Source organism: Hydra vulgaris, chromosome 02 (genome assembly GCF_038396675.1).
Source record: "Hydra vulgaris chromosome 02, alternate assembly HydraT2T_AEP".
Classification (NCBI taxonomy): Eukaryota; Metazoa; Cnidaria; class Hydrozoa; order Anthoathecata; family Hydridae; genus Hydra; species Hydra vulgaris.
The window spans coordinates 46,415,001-46,428,852 of record NC_088921.1 but is presented as its reverse complement, the minus strand read 5'-3'; the positions used below and the strand labels follow the sequence as shown (position 1 = coordinate 46,428,852).

General features: G+C 28.2%; 1 protein-coding gene across 1 annotated transcript in view; it reads right to left on the bottom strand.

The window, feature by feature from the left end:
• LOC100203603 (inhibin beta B chain-like) overlaps nt 1-13,852 on the bottom strand; it is a 41,945-nt gene that overhangs the window by 27,377 nt on the left and 716 nt on the right. The gene's annotated exons all lie outside the window — the stretch shown is intronic.

Below are 13,852 nucleotides of genomic sequence, written 5' to 3'. Positions count from 1 at the left end.
AGCATTACTATCCAATCAATAAAGGAATCATCGGGTCAAGTCAAAGCCATAATATGTGATGGAAATAGAATTAATCAGGCATTTTTCAAAATCTTCCAAATAAACCCTGGTTGACTAATGATGGTCTTTTCTTAATCTTTGATTATGTACATTTGCTTAAAAACATTAGAAATAATTGGCTTACTGAAAAAACTGGTAAACTTATTTTTTATGATAAAGGAGTACATAAAGTAGCACGATGTGATCATCTTAAAAAGCTTTATGAACTTGAATCCAAAAATTTAGTTAAATTATCTAATTTAAACGAGGTTTCAATATTTCCAAAGCCAATTGAGAGGCAGTCAGTTTCTACCTGTTTAATGATATTTTGTGACAAAACTTACCATGCTTTGATTAACCATCCAGGACTGCAGCATATAAAAGAAAGACAAGACACAGCAGATTTTATTAACATTGTTGTATTGTGGTGGAAAGTTTTCAATGTTAAGGGAACAGGTGCAGATATTAATTTAATGATGAACTTCAAGCAGTTATTAGAGATCCTAATGATAATAGGTTGGACGATATTTTAAATTTTGGAAATATGGTTTTAAAGATGCCTGGAAAGCAAGGTAAAAAAAGAAACAACTTACTTGTGACACTGCAAAATCAATTTACCACACGTGCAACGGTGTTTTTAAATTATGTCGATCATTATTGAATAGCTCACCTCAATATATCATTCTTAGTGAGTTTTTTACTGATCCATTGGAAAAAGAGTTTAGTAAATTGCGACAAGGTTCCGGAGGCACATATTTTATAACAGTACAACAGGTGATTGAAAAATTGAATGTTTCAAGAGCCAAGCTTTTACTGTCACTTGATAACCTGGCTGTTGACATAAGGTTGATACAACCCATTCTTGTCCGAATTGCGGCTTTTTATTGGATGAGTCCTCTGCTGAGATATTTGACAACTTACCAGATCTTGAATCTTTCATTTCTCCTGATACAAATATGGCACTTATATACATATCAGGGTATTTAACTCGTAAAGATATCGAACTATCAGAAAATGAGCTGCTAGAAAAAACCACTTTTTACCACCAAAAATATGGACAATACATAGACTCAATTGACCGTGGTGGACTTAATATTCCCACTGATAATACCTGTCAATGGGTAATATTTTCTTTTATAATTTTTAATGCGATTAAGGATCAGGTATGCAGAGTTTCATTGAGCAATATTCTAATGATGGTATCAGAGTTTTATAACTTTGAGATGGATCGACATCACGGAAATATTCTTTCAAACATTTTTTAAAATAATTTACGTAAACTTCTGACTCCTCGTTCAAATAAAGAACCAGCTCAAAAAATATTAAAATTGTCATGAATTCTTAAATCATTATTGTAATCTTATTGCAAACTTTTTAATGTAATTTTATGTATATGATTATTAACTTGTGTTCAATGTCTTTTTTCTTCAACTCTGAGTTTCACCATTACTGGATCTTCTGGAAGAGTTACTAAATATCAAAATATAATAGGTTTTGAGATTTAGTAACTCTTCCTAAAGAACCAGTAATGGCAAAACTCAGAGTAGAAGAAAAAAGATAAGTGTTTTTACTAATATATATATATATATATATATATATATATATATATATATATATATATATATATATATATATATATATATATATATATTTATGTATATATATATATATATATATATATATATATATATATATATATATATATATATACATATATAAATATATATATATATATATATATTTATATATGTATATATATATATATATATATATATATTTATATATGTATATATATATATATATATATATATTTATATATGTATGTATGTATGTATATATGTATATATATATATATATATATATATATATATATATATATATATATATATATATATATATATATATATATATATATATATATATATATATATATATATATATATATGGCATGATTTTGATCTTTATTTTATGGTTTTGTTTGATTAATTTGAGAAAAATTTATAAATTAAGAAATATTTTGTTGGAATTTCAGTTTGTTATTTAAAAACGTTTTGAGAGTGAAAAGTTTATTGAGTTAATATAAAATTACTTTAAATTAAAACAATTTTTTGTTTTGTTTTCGCCATTTAAAAAATAGGCCCCCAGTCAAATACGATGTTTGCGCGATGGCAAGGCCTTCAGTATTGATCGCCGTGATCTGATCAAGTTGGTTGTACAAGATTAGTAAAACTTTTGAAAGGCTATGAGCGCTGCAGAAAGAAACAAAACTTTAATACATTGAATGAACTCCTTGACGTCACTAAGTTTCAAGGCGAATTGTTGGGCAAAGAGGATGGGAACCTGTATAAACTGCAAGTTGAGAGCAAAGGACAGGTTGCTTTTTCCACTAGCAAACCTGCTAGTGCCAAGACCATTCACTCATCCAAGCGAAAGAAGGTAATCATTGCGACATTATTCACAGTTACCAGCTCAGCGCTGTCTGATTGATCTGAATGTGGCATGGATTCTGACTCATCCGAAAATAGCAAAGACACTTCTTGGTATAATGAGATTGCAGCATCAACGAGCAAAACTAAGCATAACCCAACGCAGATTGCAAGACGTCTTGTTACAATCTCGAAGCTGTCTTCACACAAAGCAGCAAAGGTGAGCCATTTGCTTTCTGCTGAGAGTATTGAAATTCCAATTCCATGTCAGTCAGCAATATACAAAGCTATACATAAGAGGGGCTCAGGTAAAGAAACACTTGGTTTGCACGCTTCAAATGGAGAAATAGAGTATACGCTTTTATGGCAAACACAGAGATGGTTTCAATTATCAGGCAGTGGTCATCAAGAATAAAGCAAAAGAAATTAATTTAATTGCGCTCAAATTAAAAAATGGGAAAGCTCAAACAATCACAGAAGGACTTCACAATGTGTTAAAGAAATTCAACCTGTGGAGATCAATTGTGAAGATTGTTGCCAATACAACAAGTGTGAATAATGGCAAGGAGACAGGTGTTGTTATTTGGCTGCACCAAATGTTCGAAGAGAAAGGTTACTAGAAACCTAAGTTTAACTAAATCACCAAACATCAAGTATTTCTTTGTAAAGGCATGAGCAATTATGATAAATTGAAGTCAGCAACAATAAAGATGAGGAAACAAGCTGCTGGAGACCCGGCATGAAGTTTCTTTACCATCTCACTCGAGTCACATGTCACCATACTGAGATGAATGAGATACCCTTCGATAAGTTTCAACAGATCCCAAACATCAGCAATACACGCAGGAACTCTCAAACCATTCTAGCCCTTTATGCATTTGTTCTGATGCCTGAATCCCGTAACAAGCTGAGTAAAATCTGTTATTTCATTTTCTACTCATGGCCCGATCATTGGTTTAGCAGTCAATTGTTCGCAGTGAAGATTTCTGTGAACTATCTGTAGTGTTGAAAGACTATCCAAAAGATTCCAGATGCTTGAAAAATTACTGGAAAACATACGATTCTCCAATCAATGTCACCGAAGCAACCAGATCTGTAAGCGTGCGATCAAAGTTTTAAAGGACCTGTATGACTCCTGCTGCAACAAGGATAACCTCCCACTAAGATACATCCTGCTCAATGACATTGTTGTATATAATTGAGTTACTTGTGTGTTTGATTACCCTATAAAATGTTTCATATATGTGACTCTGAAGCTTGCGTTCAATTTTGTAACTGCTTAAAGGGACCTAAAAAATTAGGCAAAAAAGCTAATATATAAAAATTTTAGATAATTTTGTGCGTGACATTTTTTTATTAAATCATCTTGAAAGTAAGATTTTATCTAACCTTTAATAAAAGCTCATTAAACCATGATACAGGAAAACGAGGTTGTAAAAACACCCTAATTTCATATCAGTCAAAGTTTGACTTAACGGGAAAGTTGAACATTCGTCATGCCGAATCATTTTTCTTGGTCCCTAGGAGGTTCGAGTTGACTGTATATATATATATATATATATATATATATATATATATATATATATATATATATATATATATATATATATATATATATATATATATATATATATATATATATATATATATATATATATATGACCCTACTAATGGAGAAACAATTGGTTGAAAAAAATATTAGATAAGTGTTTTTACTAATTTAATTTATTATTGCTTCGTTCTTTTAGAACATTGAGCACTCAATTTGTAGAATACACTAACATAATTTATATATATGTTATATATATATATATATATATATATATATATATATATATATATATATATATGTATATATATATATATATATATATATATATATATATATAAATTTATTACAAACGTGTCATCAAAATATACAGCCTATTTTTTATATATTAAGATGCAAACGAATCATTAAAATATATAAGTTATTCTAATATCTACACCAACACGTAAATGATCCCACCTTCATCCAAGCCAACGGTTTGTTAACTTATATCACCTAAAATAAAAATGTATATAAGCCACGCATATAATATCAAGAGACATCTAATGTCAAGAACTAGATTTTTCAACCTGCACTTTTTAATTGAAAAGAGATTATTCTGCTTTGCAATTAAGTTAAAGTATATTGCCAAACAGTTCCAGCTGAAAGTCAACAAATTATTTATGCGGTGTTGTCTCATCCACCATTTTTTCTCGACTTGCCTCTAACCGATTATAAGTTTTTTCAAACCCTGTAATGTATTTGTTTCGTACAGGTAATTCTATTAAATAGCTTTACAAAATAAATTAAATTTTGTTATATCGTAACGTTACTATGTAATAAAATTTAGTTAATGATATAATGGATTTATAAGGATAAATTTAAATGACCTAACTCAACTGGTGCCATAAAATGATTATCAAGTTTCAACTACCTTTTCGAGGAAACTCGTAAACAAAAGAGTTTGTTGCATAAGAAAGCTCTTATGCTTAAATGTATATAAACATATTAAAACTACATGAGTTAATTTTTATACTTTTGTGAAAACTTATTATTTGGAGTTAAGTTTTAAATTAGGTTTCTTTTAAATAGCTAGACCTATCGCAAAGATAAAACAAAAAATTTAATTGAATGGTGGGAAATTGGCTAGAAACTAGCTAGTGACATTCGTAAGGATAAAAACAAAATTTTGGTTACGAGTATTGCTAGCTATAAAAGTTAACGGTTTGCTGGAAAAAACTTGCATTACGTTATTGTATTATTTATTCATGTATATGATATATATATAGTAATATATATCATATACATGAATACTACTTTTACTACTTTTATTATTAATATTATCAATATGATTATTATATAATAATAATGTTATTATTATAACTACTACATAATACCAATTTATCTACTTACTGTAATTGTAATTTACTTACTATAATTGTGGATAGTTTTATTAACCATTTGATACAACACGCGTTAGTATTATTATTACCAAATTATGTATTACTCAAATTTCATTTATCGCTTGTGGTTATATATATATATATATATATATATATATATATATATATATATATATATATATATATATATATATATATATATATATATATTAAAATTATTTTATTAGTTTTATCTAAACCAACCTTGCTGATAGCTACAAAGTTACGATATGTAGTTATCAAATAGATACTTGGCTTAGATATAGGTATGTCGTCATGCTATAGTTAGCTACAATAGTATATATTAATAAATATATTATAAAATTGCTAAAAAGTTGTGATATGTATACACATCACAGCTCTTTAGCTAGCAATATCCAGGGCCGACGACACGGGTTTCAAAGTGGAGGGGCACAATCGTCAATATTTAGAAAAAACACTCTATATCTAAAATTTTCTTTAAAAAAAAAAATTAAAAAAATGCGGTCCTTTAGAAAAAAAGTGCACCCTGCCCCCCCCCCCCTCCTTCCTCCCCGGTGTCGTCGGCTCTGATATCGACTATCTATAAATTAATAGGTATGTTTTAACAAGCTACAAAACTACAATATGGAGCTAACAATATATCGTAACAAAATTGCTAGCAAAAAAGCTACGATATGGAGCCATCGATTATCTTTAATTTTGTAGTTATGTTGCAGTTAGGTACGCGCTTACAACCTTTAACTTATATCGTTTGCTACAAAGCTGCGACAGAAATCCATTGACTAGCTACACATTTTTCGTTATATCGTTATACAAGCTACAATATTCTTTTACAATATATGTCATTATGCAAGCTACAATATTCTTCAACAATTCTACAATATTCAACAAACGATATACCGTTGTAATATCAGTAGCTACTATGCTAAGATATCTAGATAGCTACATGCCGTAAAAAAACCACATGTTAACTATTATCATAAATATATCAAATCCAATAAAAATAATATAATGTGATTAAAAAAAATCCAACATAATGTGAATTAAAAAAATTGCTCATAGATCGCTTTAAAACTATTTGCTAGATAGCCGTTAGCTCATTTTCCAATGGGTAAAAAGTTAGCTCATTTTCCAACCTCTTTGTTAAGACAGTACATTAATTGGACCGTCTTAACAAAAATATTATACATATTTATCAAAATTTTAATTTAAAAAGTTGTCTTTAAACTTGACAACAACAAATCTGGAAAAAAAAAAAAAAAAACTTAAAACATTAAGGATTCATTTTCAGCGAAATTGCCTTTCATTCCATTTTCCATTAAGAGAAATCAGTTAAGAGGCATTTAATGTTTGTATTAGATTCAGGCAGTTTGATTGAACAGGCCTCTGAATTCATCGTTTTACCTGTGTTAAATTTTTTGGTGGATATGTGAAAAAAGGACTTGATATTTACTTGGGTAAAGCGGGGCGAGTTCGCCATGTTTTACTTTTAAAAAATAAATTTGCATATAAATAAGTAAACTTTTCTAGTTTAAAAGCGTTTTTTTTATTTTATTAATTAGGTCTCTACTTAGTTAATTTATTGAATCAAAATAAATACTAAAGTTACTTTTGCGTAGAACTTGATATTTTCATCATCAAGTCATGAGAGGTGAATTCGTCAATAACGGGGCGAATTCGTCAGTACAACTAAACTAATTGAAAAATATGTCACTTTGGTGATAGACCAAATTCTTTTCTAGTGGTAAAGAAATTTCCTTAATCTAGAATAGTAAATACCTAAGTGATACATAGAACTACTGATAGCCTACAAATAGCTACTGAATTACTGAAGTAGTTTTTAAATAACGACAAAATAGAATTACTGAAAGTCAGTTTCCTGATTTATAAAACATCTAAAATGACGTCACTTATTAAACTTTTTTAATGATTTTGGCATAAATAAAAACCGTCTAACCACGCTAGCGCACAAACTAGCACCTTAAAGCACATAACCACGGAAAAAAACACATACTGAAACTTTTTAGTCCCTGTGTTTACCGGCATGCTCTAATTAGGTGAACCTTATTAACAGCATGTATTTTAACTGTTGCACCTTCTAAAATTGCGTGCAACCCTGTCCACTATCTCTATGCTATCTTTCTAACTCGACTACTTCTATCTTTCACTCTAACATATCTTTGTTCTTCCAAAAATCACTTTACTCTTGGTCCGTAGAGCGGGTTATGACGCTCCTTTTGGAGCCGAACTTGTCTTTGCGGTCCTTGGTAATGTGACCACTATATGGCAATTAGCCGGAGGAGGATAAACCACCATACCAAACTAGCACGTTAAAGCAATAACAAAAATTACATGACTATGACTATTTAAGAATTTACAAGACGTTTATATGTTTTTTGCACACAATTCGAATATGTATCAACTCCAAAATATCTTTCCCATGCCCACTGATTGCTACTTGAATATTTAAGCCAATCTTCGTTTGTTTCTCCCCAAACAGCTGCATACACACAACAAAAGTCTTTATCACAGTGTTATTTTTTAGAATAAAACTAGATAAACATGAATGATCAGAATCAGCTAAAAAATAAGTCTTCATTTTTTTTTTGTTTTGACTGATATCACTTTCTTTTTTTTTTGACATCTGTTTAACACTGATAACATTTTTTAATGGAGCCTTTTAGCAAAAGGCTCCTTTATAAACTTAACATTATCTAGTGATGTAACGAGAGCAATACGTTTTGAGTGAGTAGGTTTGCTTTTTTTTCGGAGAAGGTACAATAGTCTTTAAAATAGATAAACTTGGATCTCCCTGGTAAACTGTTGTTTTATTAAACACCTTTTTTTTTGGATTCGAAGTCATTTACTGTATTTCTTTGAGGATGCGAATAATAATGGTAAAACGCATTAACAATAAATCCTCTTTTGTAAGTATGCTGGGCCATATTTTGTTAAAAATAATGTGAAAGTTGCAACGAGGCATAGAAATATCATTATTTTCAACGAAGCACATATGTTCAACTACTTTATTAAAGTGTGTGTCAAGTGTTAAAGGCGATGTGTACTATGAGGTAGAATGCATACTGTTTCAATATTCATCTTTATTGCTGATTCAATTGCTTCAAAAATTTATTACCCAAAAATAACTATACTTTTTCACCATCCACTTTTGTACGAAACTCATTAAAAAGATGTAAAAAGTCAATAAAAATCTCTTGGTCAATACATTCACTTTTGCTGCAATGTACTTTTGTACCCACAGGAAATTAAATTCCTTTTGGAATTTAATGTTCCCTTAAATATGAAAAATGATGGTAAGCTGTCTCCTGCTGCATTGACAGTGGTCAGGTATGTTGTTAGTGTGCCACGTTCACTAATAGTTAATTTTTGTACCTCCCGAGAGCCTTTTACACACAACCACTTTGCACAGACGAAAGGCCGCTTTCGTCATAATTATAAATCAAGTTTTATATACTTATTATTTACTATATATATATTTTAGGCTATACATTATAATAAGCTTGTTTACATGTTTCACATCAGAATCGCGTTTATAATTAAATTGTAATCAAAAAGTTTTAAAATCTAACTGTAAACTAATATATTCTGAATAGCCTATCTATTATAAATAAAATATAAATATAAAAATAATATATAAAAAATATAAATATAAACCTTTAAATTGCATTTGAGCACAATTTGATTTTCTTTCAAACGGCGCTCCGTACTTTAAAAATTTGCGTGATCAAAGAAATTATCTTAAATATAATCTTTTCTTCAACGACGAAGTTGCCCCTCATTTGAGTATGTTCTAACAATCATGTGACGATTCCTAATCAAGTGACAATTCCAAAAGAAAAAACATAAATTTTTATTTTAAAAAATACTGACATCGATCTATTGAAAAAAAATATACTTTGTGGTCTAAACATTGCGTGTTTTGATTATTTCTTGAGGATAGGCATTTAAGCAGAAAAATATTTTTTCAACTTTAATGTTTACTCGCAATATTTAAAGAATAATCGAAGGAAAATATATAAAACCTTTATTTAATAATATTCTACTAATATCAGTTAAAAAAGTTTCGAAAAAATCTAGTAAATAGATTTTTTAGTTTTTATGCATTATTATAATAAAGCTGAGTTGCATAAGTGACGAAATCGCTCCGTGACGAATTCAACCCGCCTAATCAATTTATTATACCTATTTTTACCCTTGTTATACCTGAGTAATTCCATGTCAAAACAACCAGGCCATGCAAACCTATGTCTTTGGATTTTTTTTATATTTTTACCATAGTTAGTACATTATAAAATAAGATAAATCCTAAAATTTCAAGGTCTAACTCCCAACGGTTCGTGAGTAATGGTTGTTTTAATTTTAGCTACTATTATTGATTTGGTCATTTTCCGCCATTTTTAATTTTACATTTCTCTTTATAAAACCAAGCCTTTAAACGTGTGAATTCTAAAAATAAGTGACTTAGTAAATCTCAAGGCGAGGAATTTAAATATATAGATAAAAAACTCATTTTATAATTAAAAAGGACCTAAATATCAATTATAAATGTTAAAATAATGGACACCTGCCACTGTAAAATTTTTAGGTGTGCGGTAAATTTTTTAAGCCTAAAATTTCAAATTAGGTCATTATATGTTTGAAGAACATTGTGTGAAAAAATTATTTATGCCAAATACATAGTTTTGTAAATATTTTACTTTTGTACTAAAAATGTATATATAATTGCAGGGGCGGACCACAATTTTTTGGTGTTTGAGTTAAATAACTTCCAGCTAAGTTCTATACTCCAAACCTTTGAATGTTCATACTAATGTCATTTAAGGATGTTTTGCAAAAAATTGCGCTGCGAAGAGCCTGGGAACAAAAATACCCTAAAAAGTAGAAATCATCCGCCCAAACGTGATGGGAATTGATTTTTCCAAACAGAAAAATTACTTACTTTAATAAGACTAAAAATTGTACATATTTTTAAAATTTTGTCAAAAAATCATTTGGCATTCAGAAGGTATAACCATGTAAAGTTTACAACCCCCTCAAAACGAGGGGGTTGTTTAATTAGGTATTTCTAAACAAATCATTATTTTTCAATGAAATTTTATTACCTTAAAGAAATTTCTAACTAGTTTAGGATATTAGAATTCATATTTCAAAAAATTAATTTCCCCCACGTTTTAGATTTCTAATTTTTAGGGTATTTTTGTTCCCAAGTTCTTTGCAGCACAAATTTTTGCAAAACATCTTTAAATGACATAAGTATGAACATTTAAAGGTTTTGAATATAGAACTTACCTGGAAGTTATTTAACTCAAACACCACAAAATCGTGGATCCGCTCCTGAATTAAACGTGCAATTTTTATTTCTTTTCCTAAGAGTAATTCTATTTCAAAACAACCAGGCCATACAACCCTAAATTCTCTGATTTTTTTTTCAATTTTCGCCAAAGTACTTTAGGAAAAAATGATAATTCCTACCTAAATCTAAATCTAAGTGGTTCTCAAGTTATGAAAGTTTTGTTAATGTATTTTTTGTTTCCTTTTTGTTCCTTGGTTCCTTATCTTTTCCAATTATCAAAGTTTAATTGCTGAATTCAGACATATTCATCTAATTTAAATGTTGCAATTAGTTCTACATAAATAATGTAATTAATAGTTGTGCATTTTTAAATTTGCAAGTATAACATTTTTTAATTCATTATCAAAATGATTTCATGTGATATTGGTAAAGTTTTGAAGTCAGAATGCCATAAAACCTCATATTCTAAAAATAAAGAGTTTTTTTGCTACATGACCTAGACACTGATACTCTGAGGTCTGAGTTGCGTGCTTGTGAAGAACTATTCAGCATTTGTAATCACCATTTTCACTACTTCGGAAAAAGATTTGAAAAGAAAAATAGCAATTGTTGTAATGTTTATAAAGTGCATAAAAAAAAAGGTAATTTGATTTTAAATATATTTTATGTAATTATATCAAAGAAACCCTTCTTTAATTTTCAAATTGTACTTTCAAATTGTACTTTCTGATGGATGTGGAGGACAGTATAAAAATTTTCAAAATCTATGCCATCACTCACAAGATTTTTTATTGAAAGCTGAATGGATATTTTTTGCAACCAGTCATGGCAAATCTTCTTGTGATGCAATAGGTGATACAGTAAAACGAAGAACAGCAAGAAAACGTCCAAAGAAAAATCAAATACTAACAATCGATGCAATGTTTGAATTTTGCACTCAAAAAACGCGCACAATAAAGTTCTTTAAAATTGATAAAGGAACTATAGTTAATGTTAGAGCTACATAAAATAAACGATTTGAGAAGGTAAAAAAAATACCAGAAAGTCTAGAATTTCACCATTGCATACCAGTTTCGAAAGCATCTATATTATTTAAAAAAACTAGTAACAATATAAATCCAAAATCTATTAATATAACTAAAAAATCAAGTTACCAAAATTTAAGTTTAATAAATTTTGAGCTAATGCAGAAATACAAATATTACGCATGTACATATGACTCGTTTTGGTGAATTGCAGTAGTTGAAGAAAAAGATGAAGAATATAATGATATAAACAAAAGTTTATGCATCCACACGGTCCATCTGAACAGTTTTTCTGGCCGAAAAAGAATGATTATTGTTGGATACCAATCACCAATAACATTTTGGTGCCATTATTAATGTAATAACATTATTAAGTGCACCAAAAATAATATCAGACAAATATGAACTTTCAAAAAAAGATTTTAACAAAATTAATAAGTATATATTTGTAAATCAATAATTTTCAATGGATATATTATAAAAGGTTGTATATAAATTCAAGTATGCATTATTTTTATTTATTTTGAATACTACGATAAGCGAAATATGCTATATTTGCTTTTTTTGTAATATTTTTCATTTAATTTTTAAACTATGTATTTGGCAGAAATGATTTTTTCACACAATGTTCTTCAAACATACAATGATCTAATTTGAAATTTTTGGCTTAAAAATTTTACTGGGGCAGGTGTCCATTATTTTAACATTTATAGTTAATATTTAGGTACTTTTTAATTATAAAATGAGTTTTTTATTTATATATTCAAATTCCTCACCTAGAAATTAGCTAAGTCACTTATTTTTAGAACTCAAATGTTTATAGACTTGGTTTTATAAGAAGAAATGGAAAATTAAAAATGGCGGGAAATGACTAAAACAATAATAGTAGCCAAAATTAAAACAACCATTACCCACGAACCGTTGGGAGGTAGACCTTAAAACTTTGGGATTTATCTTATTTTATAATGTACTAACTATGGTAAAAATATAAAAAAAATCCAAGGACATAGGGTTGCATTTAAAAAAAAAATTGGTTGTTTTGACGTGGAATTACTCACCTGTATTTACTATTTGAAATACGCACAAAATTTTAAAATAAGATACTCTTAAAAAACTAAAAAATTAAGTGAGCTTAAAAAAAAAAAATAACAATCAATCCCCTCATAATAATATATATTTAAAAAAAATAGGAGTAACCAGTTCTAAAGAATTCTTTCTATAATAGTACCACATGTTTTTTCATTGGAAGCTTTATAAATAATAAAAATAATAACATATTCCACAAATGTGTGAAATATTACAGTAGCTAAATATTTATTACTTCCTGTAGTTTAATTAATGACAATTCATTTCTAATGAGTCTTTATAGATGAAACACTGTAATGTGAATGTGAACAATTTTGATAATGATGAATGTTTTTTTATTGATTAAAAAACTTTTTAACTCAAACTTACAAACGAATTTTTTTGAATTTTGGGGATCACTCTACACAAACTGTCTGTCAGTACTATTAAATACATTTTCAAAGAATCGACAAAAACCGTAAAAACTACACCTGATTAGCACAGCGACTTTTTTTACAATATAACAAGCCAAAAACCCATCTCACCAGTCTTTAATAACAGAGTATATGTTTGATTTCCTTCTTTTTTTTTTTTACCCAAACAATATCTGGTTTTTGTTATCCCATACTGTAAAACTCTTATTTTCTAGCGTTATTTAAATAAGCAACAACAAAATTAATTCTTATGAAACCCAATATTTAAAATACCTTAATACTTTTACATTATTTTTTATTTATCAATATTATGCATCTTGAAATAAAAAGTTAAAAAAATGCTCATATATTTTTAAATGGATTTTAAAAGAAAAAGTTAGTAATAAGGCATAAAAGAGATAAATAATATTATTAATAACAATAAAATGATAAATAAAGTAAAAAAAGGCTAAATGATAAAGAATAAAAGTCGTTTAAATGATTAAATGTTAAATTTAATGCGATAAACTATGTGTGCTTTAAACATCGTTTAATCAAAAGTCATAAAAAAAAAAAAGTATTTTAAACTATTTAATTAATTTTTAATTTTTGTATTTT